General features: G+C 44.1%; 1 protein-coding gene across 2 annotated transcripts in view; it reads left to right on the top strand.

Moving 5' to 3' along the window:
• The window catches only part of OFD1 (OFD1 centriole and centriolar satellite protein), a 718,676-nt gene that overhangs the window by 129,355 nt on the left and 576,675 nt on the right, over window positions 1-12,646 (top strand). The gene's annotated exons all lie outside the window — the stretch shown is intronic.

The following is a 12,646-nucleotide window of genomic DNA, read 5'->3' as shown; positions in this document are numbered from 1 at the left end:
GTATCAGTCTATCACGCAGCCCACCTTCTTTGCTCGCCCGCATCCCTCTAAAGAAGAGGAGCATCTCCACTGCCTGGACCCAAAAAGAGCGTTGTCGTTCTACTTTGACTGCATAAAAGAGTTCCAGGTGGACGACCTACTGTTTGTGGAGTATGTGGGAGCTAATAATGGGCAGGTAGTGCGGAAAAGGGCCATTTCTCACTAGGTTGTTCTCTGCATTAAGATCTGCTATGCTCTGGCTAAGAAGCACCCCTGAGGGATTAAGGGCCCATTCCACCAGGGGAAATGCTGCGACTACGGTTTTGGCTCGGGTGTCCCAGTCCTGGACATCTGTCAGGCAGCAACTTGGGCATTTTTGTACACGTTTGTCAAGCACTACTGACTTGTCAGTCAGGTCCGCCAGTAGGGGCACTTTCATTATAGCAGGAAATAATTATTTGTAACTTCCAGCAGTTTACATGAATTTTACAATGTCCAAGACTGAACAAATAACATTATAAACAGTAATACTCGATCCTGCAGGACTTCCTAGTGTAACAACCCACCGCTCGGATGTTATGGCTTGGGTATCTACTTCAAAGGTAAGGAATCTGCAGCTAGAAGTCTCTATCAGATGAACAAGTTACTTACCTTCGGTAACGCATTATCTGGTACAGACTCTACCAAGCTCCAGATTCCCTACAGGCCCTCCCATGCCTCCCCGCTTTGGGGACCGATTTTGTTAGGAGTAGGGTTACTCGCCTTTTCAGATCCCTAATTTTGTACATGTTTTCGTCAGTTACTTTGTGACTCTGTGCTTATGGCTTGGAAAAAACAAAAAGTACTGACGTCCGCCAGCCTGGGCGGTGCCTATATAGATGACCGTAACGTCATAACTGATGCTGCCAACGACGTCACGTGTAGCCGAATGGAGCCACCCAATGGCGCGCTCAAGAGGTATTGCTCAGCAAACCTTTATGGATCCAGCCTGACACCTGGGAAATTCAAAAGTTAGGAATCTGCAGTTAGGACGTCTTTACTAGATAATGCATTACCAATGGTAAGTAACGTGTTCTTTAAAGCAAGTTGTGCGATGATTTAAACCAGGTCTCTTTAAAGTCCAACTGCTGCTATTAATAAATGCACACCCAAGTTCAGTGGGATCGAAATATTATAACTTGTGCTGTTTTTATTTTCTATGAAGCATTTAGTAGGTAATTTGGATGAGTTTCCTTAAATTCACTTACCTGTTTGTATACCAAAATTACATGGGGTACATGATGAGATAACATGTGACACAATGTAGAGGTTGTGCAGTGAAAGAATTTGGACTCACTAAATGCCATGCAGTTTGTTTCACCCACAGGACCTTTATTTGTTATGCCTCAATGTTTTGCTATTATGTAGCCCTGCCCTCCTTCTGCTTCTTCCTGTGCCATTAATGACTGATTAAATCATACCATTTGTAACACGAGCACTACTTCAAATGAGGCCTGCATACTTCAATGTCTCAATACCTCTACAGTGATTGGATCTCCTACATGGTATTTCTAAATTGGCCACTTGCTGTCAATGTTTCATGGCAAATTGAGTAGTATGCTGCAGTGTAGCAAAAGAGATTCCAGCTTACTCAGACAAGTGGTCCTCTGCATTCACATGCCTTCCAGACAAGAATACTTTTTTATGGACTTTGTTCCCAGGCCACAGTGGTGGGTTACATCAGGACCCAGGCAGGTTGTTGAAGATAAATGTGCGAAGCTTCAAGGGGTATCAATCGGAATGCCTCTGAGGTGCTCTGTGGCCTAATGTTGTTCTCTGCATTGAGGTGCAGCAGCAGCCGAAGCCTGCCTGTCATTATTTTCTTCATTGAAATTCAGCAAACGTTCTATACATCGGTATGGTTAAACCCAAACACCTGGAGGATTAGCGCGCCAAGCAGAAACATGACAAGGCAGTTTGTCATTCCAAGATTAGTATTACAGGTTTGGATTGATATAAAGCTATCCAAGGTGATCTGGAATAAGTAACAGCACCTCCCACATATGTGTTTCACCCTCATTACAGCTTGACTCAGAAGCATGGTTTTGGCCTGGTACAAAGGAGCACCCAGTATAGGTAAAAAACCAAACACTTGCAAAATTATAGCGCTGCAGAAATCATGCAGACCACAAGCTAGGAACTCTGGGTAGTCGCCATATTTAGGCAGAGAGCTGTTCCTATTTATAGGAGTGCATCTTCCACATCAGCGACACTCTACCCATTTCAAATGTCTGTTTTTGTAGCAGAATTTTTGAGCGTTGGATTAGCACTTTTGTGGTGAACATATTTAGAGTGTCATTGGTGGTGTAGTTGCAGTCCATAAACAGGAGCAGCTTTCCACCGAAATCTGAGAACTACTCAAAGTTCCTAACTTGTGATTTTCACATCAATACGATTATAAACATGACAAGAAAAACATGATTTAAATGAAGATATAAGTGTATGTAAGAAAAGAGGAGAATAAGAAAACCTGTACAAAAACCATCTAACCCTTAAATATCTTTCTTGAATGCAACCGGCCTGTGTCTAAATTTAACAAAACGATCACCTAATAAGAGCTCCCTGATTTCCAAATTGTAACACTAAGCTAATTAAGTACCAGCATTCCTAATAAGTAGGGTCTTTTGAATGTTTCCTGTTTTTGCAAAGCAAAGACCTATTGCATTGAAAATCAATTATTACTTTAAATGTCCAAAAAAGTTATGATATATGTTGCTCAGGGTTATCGTTGGCATTCAGAATAGCCTGTAATATTTTAGAGAGCTTATACCCAAAGTCTAATAGCATGGACAGGCAGCAAACATATAGAGTCCGTATGAAGGGCAAAAAAGATATATGGCATCCCAGTTTTTGCAAGAGTTGGATAGAAGTCAAACAGCGTTTGGCGCTTCTGAGCTTCTAATTGAGTGGGTATTATTATTGAATGTCTGAACTTGATAGATTTTGCCAGTATCAGTATAAATGCTAAGCCAAGAAGACCACTTCCTTGCCCACATCTCTTAATAGTCCTTGCAATGTTCAATTCAATGTGCATAAAAGGCTAAAATTCATTAAAAGAAGAAAAGACTGGAAAATACAATGCTGGTGAAGGACAAAAAAAGTTGTCTGTAATTTGTAGATTTTTAGATAAATCGTCTTCAAGCTGTTAAAAAGATTTAAAATGTATTGTTAGTGAAAGAGTCAGTAATTCTTTGGATGTTGTTAGTTTGCCTCAATTCACAGTATTGGCCAAGTACAATGTTGGCTTGTCTGGATTATCCAGTGGTACAGCTGGGACAGGTTGTGGAGGAATTTGGAAAACTCTTTTAATCCTGCCCCATTTCAGATGAATGTGGCCAGAATCTTGAATTAGCTTTCCTAAAGTGTGTCGTATCATTGAATTTTCATAGTACACATCTAAAAAAATATATATATGTTTTGTTCAAGTAGCGCAGGTCTGTTACCATAAGCCGCCATAAATACAAATTCCAGGCAGGCGTAATCGCCCTGCCCAATTGTAGTAACAAAAGTAAATGAGCGCTCCTAGGCTGTTTATTAAGTAGGACCTAATGAAGTTTCCAAACGTAGTGACTACGAATGTACAAAGAGAAAGTTCTAAACAGATATGGCAATTTTAAATAATCTGACCATCTGAATTATGTTAATATGGCCCACCGGGGAGATCAGCAGATTTCTCAGTTTATCCATTAGGTGCAGCGAGCCAGCAAATGTTCATAGTTCAATGTTAAACTTACTTCTAGGTTTTCAGCAACAGTTACCCCAGGATACTACGCTATCATACCAATTCTAGGGTTTTGTTAAACATGTCACCCGCAAGTAGGGTTTGGGCTTTGGGCAGATTCAGATTCTCCCGATGTTATGCCAAATTCAGTGTCTATTTGATCATTTATTACTATAGGTTCATCCAATCTTAGTGTATTAACAGCAACATCATCTCTTTATTTGCAGTAATACAGATCAATCATCCAGGGCAAATTAATTAGAGTATTGATTGTAATAATTAAATAAAAAAAAGGACTCACTATAAATGGCATATAAAGGTGGAAACCCCTGATTGGTACCCCATTTGATAGATACTGTGGTTGTGGTGCTCCCATTAGCACATTGATGCGTGTGTGTTTTCTTACATTGTAGCTGACCTAAAAAGTAAATTGCTGATGAGAACCCACATGTGGCATCATCTTTCGCAAAACTGCCATAGAGACCAAATCGAAGGCCTTTTCAACGTCTAGTAATTTAATTGCCATCAGCTTATGAAGAATATTAGTGTCATCCATCAGGTGTTTTCCTAAGTTTTTATGGGTGGTGTCCTTACCCAGGATTAAATCATTTTGTATGGATATGTTAGCTGGACCTATAGCAAGAAATTTTTTAGGGGTCGTCCCTTTTCTATTTCGCAGAAATAGAACAGGGGGAGCCCTTATGTCGCTGATCTGCTTCTTTCCCCAAAGGCTCTCTTCAGGCAGCTGATTGGCTGTCCTCAAGGAGGATTCCCAACAGTTCACGAGCTCGTGGACGAGCTTGCCCGATCCTTCCCCCTGCCAGCAGCATTTGGCACATCAAAGGCTTCGCTGCCCTGCCCCCCGCCGTCACTTATTCACGGCCGCAGGCCGTGCTCTCTTCCCCCAGTGCTTGTTTAGAGTCTGCTGCAGGCCGGCCCTGCCGCTGCAGTCTGTGCGTGGGAGGGCTTCCGCCATTTGAACTCTCTTCGGGCGATACGCTTCCGAAGTACATCAAAGCACCGTCCGTTTCTCCACCGTAAGCTGTTCCCACCACTGCAGTGTATCATCTACACCGCCTTTTCATCTCTGAGCTTCTGTGGTTATTCAGGCCTCCCAAGACCATCTCATGCCGTCCTCCCCATACTGAGTATAAGATGGTGCCACCGGTCTGCTGGGCCACCACTTTCCAGGAGCTCGTTTTTTTTTAATCTAGCGCTTATGTTCATCGTTTACAATTTGCTGCGCTATTAGTACGTGCACTGTGCAGTATGGAAGTGTACATATAGAGTATGTCAGTGTGCACTTTTCTAATAGCGCACATTGACATGAACCCCATTCAGGCACTTAACCAGCATTTGGCACATCAAAGCCTTCGCTGCCCCGCCCCCCGCCGTCACTTATTCACGGCCGCAGGCCGTGCTCTCTTCCCCCAGTGCTTGTTTAGAGTCTGCTGCAGGCCGGCCCTGCCACTGCAGTCTCAGCAGCTTTCGTACTTTGTGCCACCATTTAGAAAGTGTCTGCATTTATGTCACTACTGTTAGTAATCTTGCCCTAGACACTAATTAAGTAGTATTGCCCCTACAACGCAAACCTACAATTACTTTAAATCCAGGATCTCATTAATACACATTACTCACTGAATACCGCACTTGATCGTACAAAAACCTTTTGCTTTCCCTTTTCATGATGTCAGAGGACAGAGAACACAATGACATTTCCTAGTAATGTTATGTGTAGTGCGGAGAAACCATTAGCCGAAGACTGTTTGCAGGGAGCAGTGAAAGGTGGAAGATAATAGCAGCATGGTACTCTGAGCTTCTGTGGTTATTCAGGCCTCCCAAGACCATCTCATGCCGTCCTCCCCATACTGAGTATAAGATGGCGCCACCGGTCTGCTGGGCCACCACTTTCCAGGAGCTCGTTTGTTTTTAATCTAGCGCTTGTGTTCATCGTTTACAATTTGCTGCGCTATTAGTACGTGCACTGTGCAGTATGGAAGTGTTCATATAGAGTATGTCAGTGTGCATTTTTCTAATAGCGCACATTGACATGAACCCCATTCAGGCACTTAACCAGTATTTGGCACATCAAAGCCTTCGCTGCCCCGCCCCCCGCCGTCACTTATTCACGGCCGCAGGCCGTGCTCTCTTCCCCCAGTGCTTGTTTAGAGTCTGCTGCAGGCCGGCCCTGCCGCTGCAGTCTCAGCAGCTTTCGTACTTTGTGCCACCATTTAGAAAGTGTCTGCATTTATGTCACTACTGTTAGTAATCTTGCCCTAGACACTAATTAAGTAGTATTGCCCCTACAACGCAAACCTACAATTACTTTAAATCTAGGATCTCATTAATACACATTACTCACTGAATACCGCACTTGATTGTACAAAAACCTTTTGCTTTCCCTTTTCATGATGTCAGAGGACAGAGAACACAATGACATTTCCTAGTAATGTTATGTGTAGTGCGGAGAAACCATTAGCCGAAGACTGTTTGCAGGGAGCAGTGAAAGGTGGAAGATAATAGCAGCATGGTACTCTGAGCTTCTGTGGTTATTCAGGCCTCCCAAGACCATCTCATGCCGTCCTCCCCATACTGAGTATAAGATGGCGCCACCGGTCTGCTGGGCCACCACTTTCCAGGAGCTCGTTTGTTTTTAATCTAGCGCTTGTGTTCATCATTTACAATTTGCTGCGCTATTAGTACGTGCACTGTGCAGTATGGAAGTGTTCATATAGAGTATGTCAGTGTGCATTTTTCTAATAGCGCACATTGACATGAACCCCATTCAGGCACTTAACCAGTATTTGGCACATCAAAGCCTTCGCTGCCCCGCCCCCCGCCGTCACTTATTCACGGCCGCAGGCCGTGCTCTCTTCCCCCAGTGCTTGTTTAGAGTCTGCTGCAGGCCGGCCCTGCCGCTGCAGTCTCAGTAGCTTTCGTACTTTGTGCCACCATTTAGAAAGTGTCTGCATTTATGTCACTACTGTTAGCAATCTTGCCCTAGACACTAATTAAGTAGTATTGCCCCTACAACGCAAACCTACAATTACTTTAAATCCAGGATCTCATTAATACACATTACTCACTGAATACCGCACTTGATCGTACAAAAACCTTTTGCTTTCCCTTTTCATGATGTCAGAGGACAGAGAACACAATGACATTTCCTAGTAATGTTATGTGTAGTGCGGAAAAACCATTAGCCGAAGACTGTTTGCAGGGAGCAGTGAAAGGTGGAAGATAATAGCAGCATGGTACTCTGAGCTTCTGTGGTTATTCAGGCCTCCCAAGACCATCTCATGCCGTCCTCCCCATACTGAGTATAAGATGGCGCCACCGGTCTGCTGGGCCACCACTTTCCAGGAGCTCGTTTGTTTTTAATCTAGGGCTTGTGTTCATCGTTTACAATTTGCTGCGCTATTAGTACGTGCACTGTGCAGTATGGAAGTGTTCATATAGAGTATGTCAGTGTGCATTTTTCTAATAGCGCACATTGACATGAACCCCATTCAGGCACTTAACCAGCATTTGGCACATCAAAGCCTTCGCTGCCCCGCCCCCAGCCGTCACTTATTCACGGCCGCAGGCCGTGCTCTCTTCCCCCAGTGCTTGTTTAGAGTCTGCTGCAGGCCGGCCCTGCCGCTGCAGTCTCAGCAGCTTTCGTACTTTGTGCCACCGTTTAGAAAGTGTCTGCATTTATGTCACTACTGTTAGCAATCTTGCCCTAGACACTAATTAAGTAGTATTGCCCCTACAACGCAAACCTACAATTACTTTAAATCCAGGATCTCATTAATACACATTACTCACTGAATACCGCACTTGATCGTACAAAAACCTTTTGCTTTCCCTTTTCATGATGTCACAGGACAGTGAACAAAATGACATTTCCTAGTAATGTAATGTGTAGTGCAGAGAAACCATTAGCCGAAGACTGTTTGCAGGGAGCAGTGAAAGGTGGAAGATAATAGCAGCATGGTACTCTGAGCTTCTGTGGTTATTTAGGCCTCCCAAGACCATCTCATGCCGTCCTCCCCATACTGAGAATAAGATGGCGCCACCGGTCTGCTGGGCCACCACTTTCCAGGAGCTCGTTTTTTTTTTATCTAGCGCTTGTGTTCATCGCTTGCAATTTGCTGCGCTATTAGTACGTGCACTGTGCAGTATGTAAGTGTACATATAGAGTATGTCAGTGTGCATTTTTCTAATAGCGCACATTGACATGAACCCCATTCAGGCACTTTACCCTTCTTGCCAGTGAAAACTGACGGAATGGGGGTGTCTCAGTGCTAAATGGAATTCCTGTTATCACCCATTGATGTGGAACGCCTTTTGTTGAGAGACCTGTGAAAGTCTGAGTCTTCAGAGCGTGACCTTCAGGTTACACACAGGTGTGAGTGGGGGAGTGTTTAGGAGGAGAGGGTGGAAGTTATGAATGACATATAGGATGCCATCACGCTCCTTGCCAGTGTTTGGACGCACCCTTTCCAGTTCTCTTTTAGTTACCCCTTCCTTCTCTTTTGGGTAGCGTTTCTGCCCACGAAAGCTCCACTCCTTTCCCTGTGTTTCTAGGTGCTTTTTATCCTCCAGCGGGCTCCAGCTTGAGCATTTTATGTCGCAATACCATGGGGCAGCTGACATGAGCAAACACTGTGTGTCCCAATGGGAAACGTATACGTTTCACTGAAAGATGGCCAAAATTAAAATGAATGCACATTTTAATATTAGAAGGCTTCATCGAATGTGCTACTGTCCATGCAATTTCTGTTTGGTGTTGCCGACAGCCCATGTGAAGATTAACTTTTTTTGTTTTTTATGTTCTAGTGCGGTTTTTTGCCCACTTTGTTGCTGCAGAAAAAGTGTTTTAGGGGCAGAGTTATGGTAGGCTTGCAAAAACCATCAAGAGGTTGCCACACACTTCAGAAGTCTTCAATGGTTCCCAAGTGAGGCCAAAACAGAACTCAAAGGGCCCTGGCCAACCTCTGAAGAAAGAGCTCGAGCGCAGCAACCCCAGCCTACTACCATGCAAAAGACGTGCACGCTGCTCCAGAGGCGTCTCTTCCCTTGCTGTTGTGGGTAAAGTGACACCTGACCCCAGGTGTGTGGAACATGTCCCCGTGCACCACTTACGACTCTATTTTACTGAAAAACTGGTGGGTATAGGAGCCGGTTTTCTTGGATTGCATTCGATCCCATAGCACTCTCATAATGCCACAGTCTTCTGCTCAGCTCCTGTGTCATCCTAAAGTCAGACTCAAATATTCCCATGACAAGGACTTCTCATCCTCGTTTTTTGTAGTTACAATCAATGTATCTCACAGGTTTTCTGGGCTACCTCTTTACACAACTCCGTACTAGGCTGCCTGCTCTGAACCCGACTGCCTGTTTGCAAAGCTCTGCACCGGACTGCCTGCCTCTTACTTTACTCTGCCAGGTTCTTGTTGCTGAACAGGACTATCTGTGGAGAGAGCTCTGTACCGGGCTCCCTGTCTACAGCCCGAGCTGACCCAGAGTCTACACCTTGTGAGGGCCGTGTGCATCTGAGTTTTAGACGCCACAGTGCATCAAAGTCTCCGTGCCTTCTTCTCCTCTGATTGTACTCGTTTTTCGTGCCTTCTGGTCCCCTGATTTTTCTAGCCTTCTTCTCCTCTGATTGTACTCGTTTTTCGTGCCTTCTGGTCCCCTGATTTTTCTTGGCTTCTGCTCCCCTGATTGCCCTCGTTTTCTTGCCTTCTGCTTCCCTGATTGTACTCGTTTTTTTTCCCTTGCCTTCGGCTACCCCACTCCATCCATCCATCCCCCCCACTCCATCCATCCCCCCCACTCCATCCATCCCCCCACTCCATCCATCCCCCCACTCCATCCATCCCCCCACTCCATCCACCCATCCATCCCACTCCATCCATCCATCCTACTCCATCCATCCATCCCACTCCATCCATCCATCCCACTTCATCCATCCATCCCACTCCATCCATCCATCCCACCACATCCATCCCCCACTCCATCCATCCATCCCCCCCACTCCATCCATCCATCCCCCCACTCCATCCATCCATCCCACTCCATCCATCCCGCTCTATCCATCCATCCCCCCACTCCATCCATCCATCCCCCCACTCCATCTATCCATCCCACTCCATCCATCCCACTCTATCCATCCATCCATCCACCCATCCCACTCCATCCATCTCCATCCATCCCACTCCATCCATCCATCCCACTCCATCCATCCACCCCCCCACTCCATCCATCCATCCACCCCCCCGCTCCATCCATCCATCCCCCCCACTCCATCCATCCATCCCCCCACTCCATCCATCCACCCCCACTCCATCCATCCATCCCCCCACTCCATCCATCCATTCCCCCCACTCCATCCATCCATCCCCCCACTCCATCCATCCCCGCACTCCATCCATCCATTCCCCCGACTCCATCCATCCCTCCCCCTCCCCACACTCCATCCCTCCCCCACCCCACACTCCATCCCTCCCCCGCCCCACACTCCATCCCTCCCCCGCCCCACACTCCATCCCTCCCCCGCCCCACACTCCATCCCTCACCCACACTCCATCCCTCGCCCACACTCCATCCCTCGCCCACACTCCATCCCTCGCCCTCTCACCCTGCCTCTATCTCTCACCCTGCCTCTATCTCTCACCCTCCCTCTACCTATCTATCGCCCTCACTATCCATCGCATCACCACAGCATCACTCAGGGGCCCCACAACATCACTATGCGCTATCACAGCATCACTGAACGCTACAGCATCACTCGTCGCTGCCACAACATCATTCAGAGCCACCACAGCATCAATCTGTGCAACCATTCAACAACAACTGATTCAAATATGTTCTCTCAATGTTTCAAACTTTATTACAAAGGTCACAAAAATGTTAATATTTCACTTCTGTTCTTGTATTTTCATCACAATAAAATACACTAAACATAATCTTCCAAAAAGTTATTTGCAAAAGTTTAAGCTATTGCAATTATAAATTACAAGAAATTTTATTTAAGTATTAATTATTGAAAAAAATGCAACCCATTGTTATTTTTTATATTAATATTAATACATCTAAGTCATGTAAATACAACACATATTGCATTACAAATGCTATAGGTGTCACGTTTGCAAAAGTTAACACTATTGGCATTGTAAATGACAAAGTTATTAATTTCGCTATTTTCAGAACAAAAACATAAATAAAAAATTGTCATTTACAATACTAATACCTCTAACTTTACTAATGCGAGCCCTATTGCATTGCAAATGCTTGTTGTAACCTGTTTTTGATCTGTGTTAAGTAGGAAAATAGGTTGATAAGATGTACAAATCATACCAATCCAGAGAGTGTTTTTATTTTATTTTAGATACAATTATTGTGGCTTTGGACCATGACTTCGAAAGGTCACCCAAAACAGTAGCCTCAGTAATCATTGTAAGTAGTAAAGGATCATTTTCTGTGGCTAGCAATGTATAGACCTCGGCAATAATAGATCAAGGATGCTTTCCCTGAAACTAGTTCCTTTATACTTACCAAAATCGCCTTGGTTGTAGTATGTGATCCTAATTAGCAGTTACAGTCTGTGTACAATTTTGGGAGTGGGATGGATTCTTAATATCTGTATGAGACCCTAATTAGGTTTATATTATAATTATTAATAGAGTATAATTCTACATAGAATTCAGAAACCCTGAGCAGACTACTTTATTAAATCTGAAACTGTGTCCCGCTGAATCTCTAATGGCTCCTTCTGAATTTTAGACTCCCCGCTACTTATTAATGAGTGCAAAGAGTCAGCCTGATCTTCCCCAGTTTCCAATATTTCTTCCTTCCGTGCCAGATACAGTTGGTTCACCTTACCTGTATGCAATGCTGTAGGTTGACGCCCTACTGCATGAACTATTTAAAGTTATTTGTCTGTTACTAGCTCAATTGTATATCATTCCAGCCTGGGCAATCCTCTGATTCTTGAAATTGTTGACCGAGAGTATTCTCTTCAATGCAGTTGATTTTATTTATCGATAAGAAAAATGATTGAGTTTTGCACCTTTTTAAAGGCCGTAGGAGAGTCCAAGACAATCAAAGCTGGTGTGAACCTTGGTTAGTTAGCATGAAATGAGAGGCTTATTTTTTATTTATCCCAAAAAATCATTACATGTCAAAATATACCATAGGAAGGTCCAAAACGCTATGTTTAGGGCAGTAGGCCACACTGACCACAATACCATAACAAGTGAATGATCAGAGTTAGCTGCTGTAGAGCTAAGACTGCATCTGCTTGGAAAGTGCGGCAATGACTCAAAGTAATTAATTTAACTGTATCGCTAAAGAGGAATTGAGTAAATGTATTTCGTGGAGTAGGTTGATTGCTCTGATGCCATATGCTTGTCAAATACAAGACTTTGCTGAACTCAGAAATGATCCTTCTGGTTTGCCGCATCCACCTCGAGTCTTTGGTATTTGTTATGTATAAATATAAATTTGGGATGCAATTGAAATTGCCATTTAGAATTAGATGTCCATTCCAGCTAATATATTTCCAGTATTCAATCATTGTAAATCTAGGCTCTTCATTAATAGGTGTATAATTTGTGCATAGATGAAAATGGCCTGTCTCTGACTTTACATCCATATTAATCAATTGACCTGCTCTATTTTTCTGTTGTTCTGCCTAGGAGATATAGCTATTGTTAAGGATGGCAATAGCACACTCTGCAATTGATGCTCTCTCATTCTAATAAACAATTTTACTGTCCCAACTCTGTTATATAGAGTTCTACTGCGTTTTCCTTATTGGATAATGCTATCAACACACCAGATGGTCTTTCATGGGGCTGCTTTAGACTAATACGGTGGATCCTCAAGGGACGGCCAAAGTGTATATACTACATAGGG

The sequence above is a fragment of the Lissotriton vulgaris genome, chromosome 8 (genome assembly GCF_964263255.1).
Source record: "Lissotriton vulgaris chromosome 8, aLisVul1.2, whole genome shotgun sequence".
NCBI classification, from domain to species: domain Eukaryota; kingdom Metazoa; phylum Chordata; class Amphibia; order Caudata; family Salamandridae; genus Lissotriton; species Lissotriton vulgaris.
This window is presented reverse-complemented; position numbering and strand designations above follow the sequence as displayed.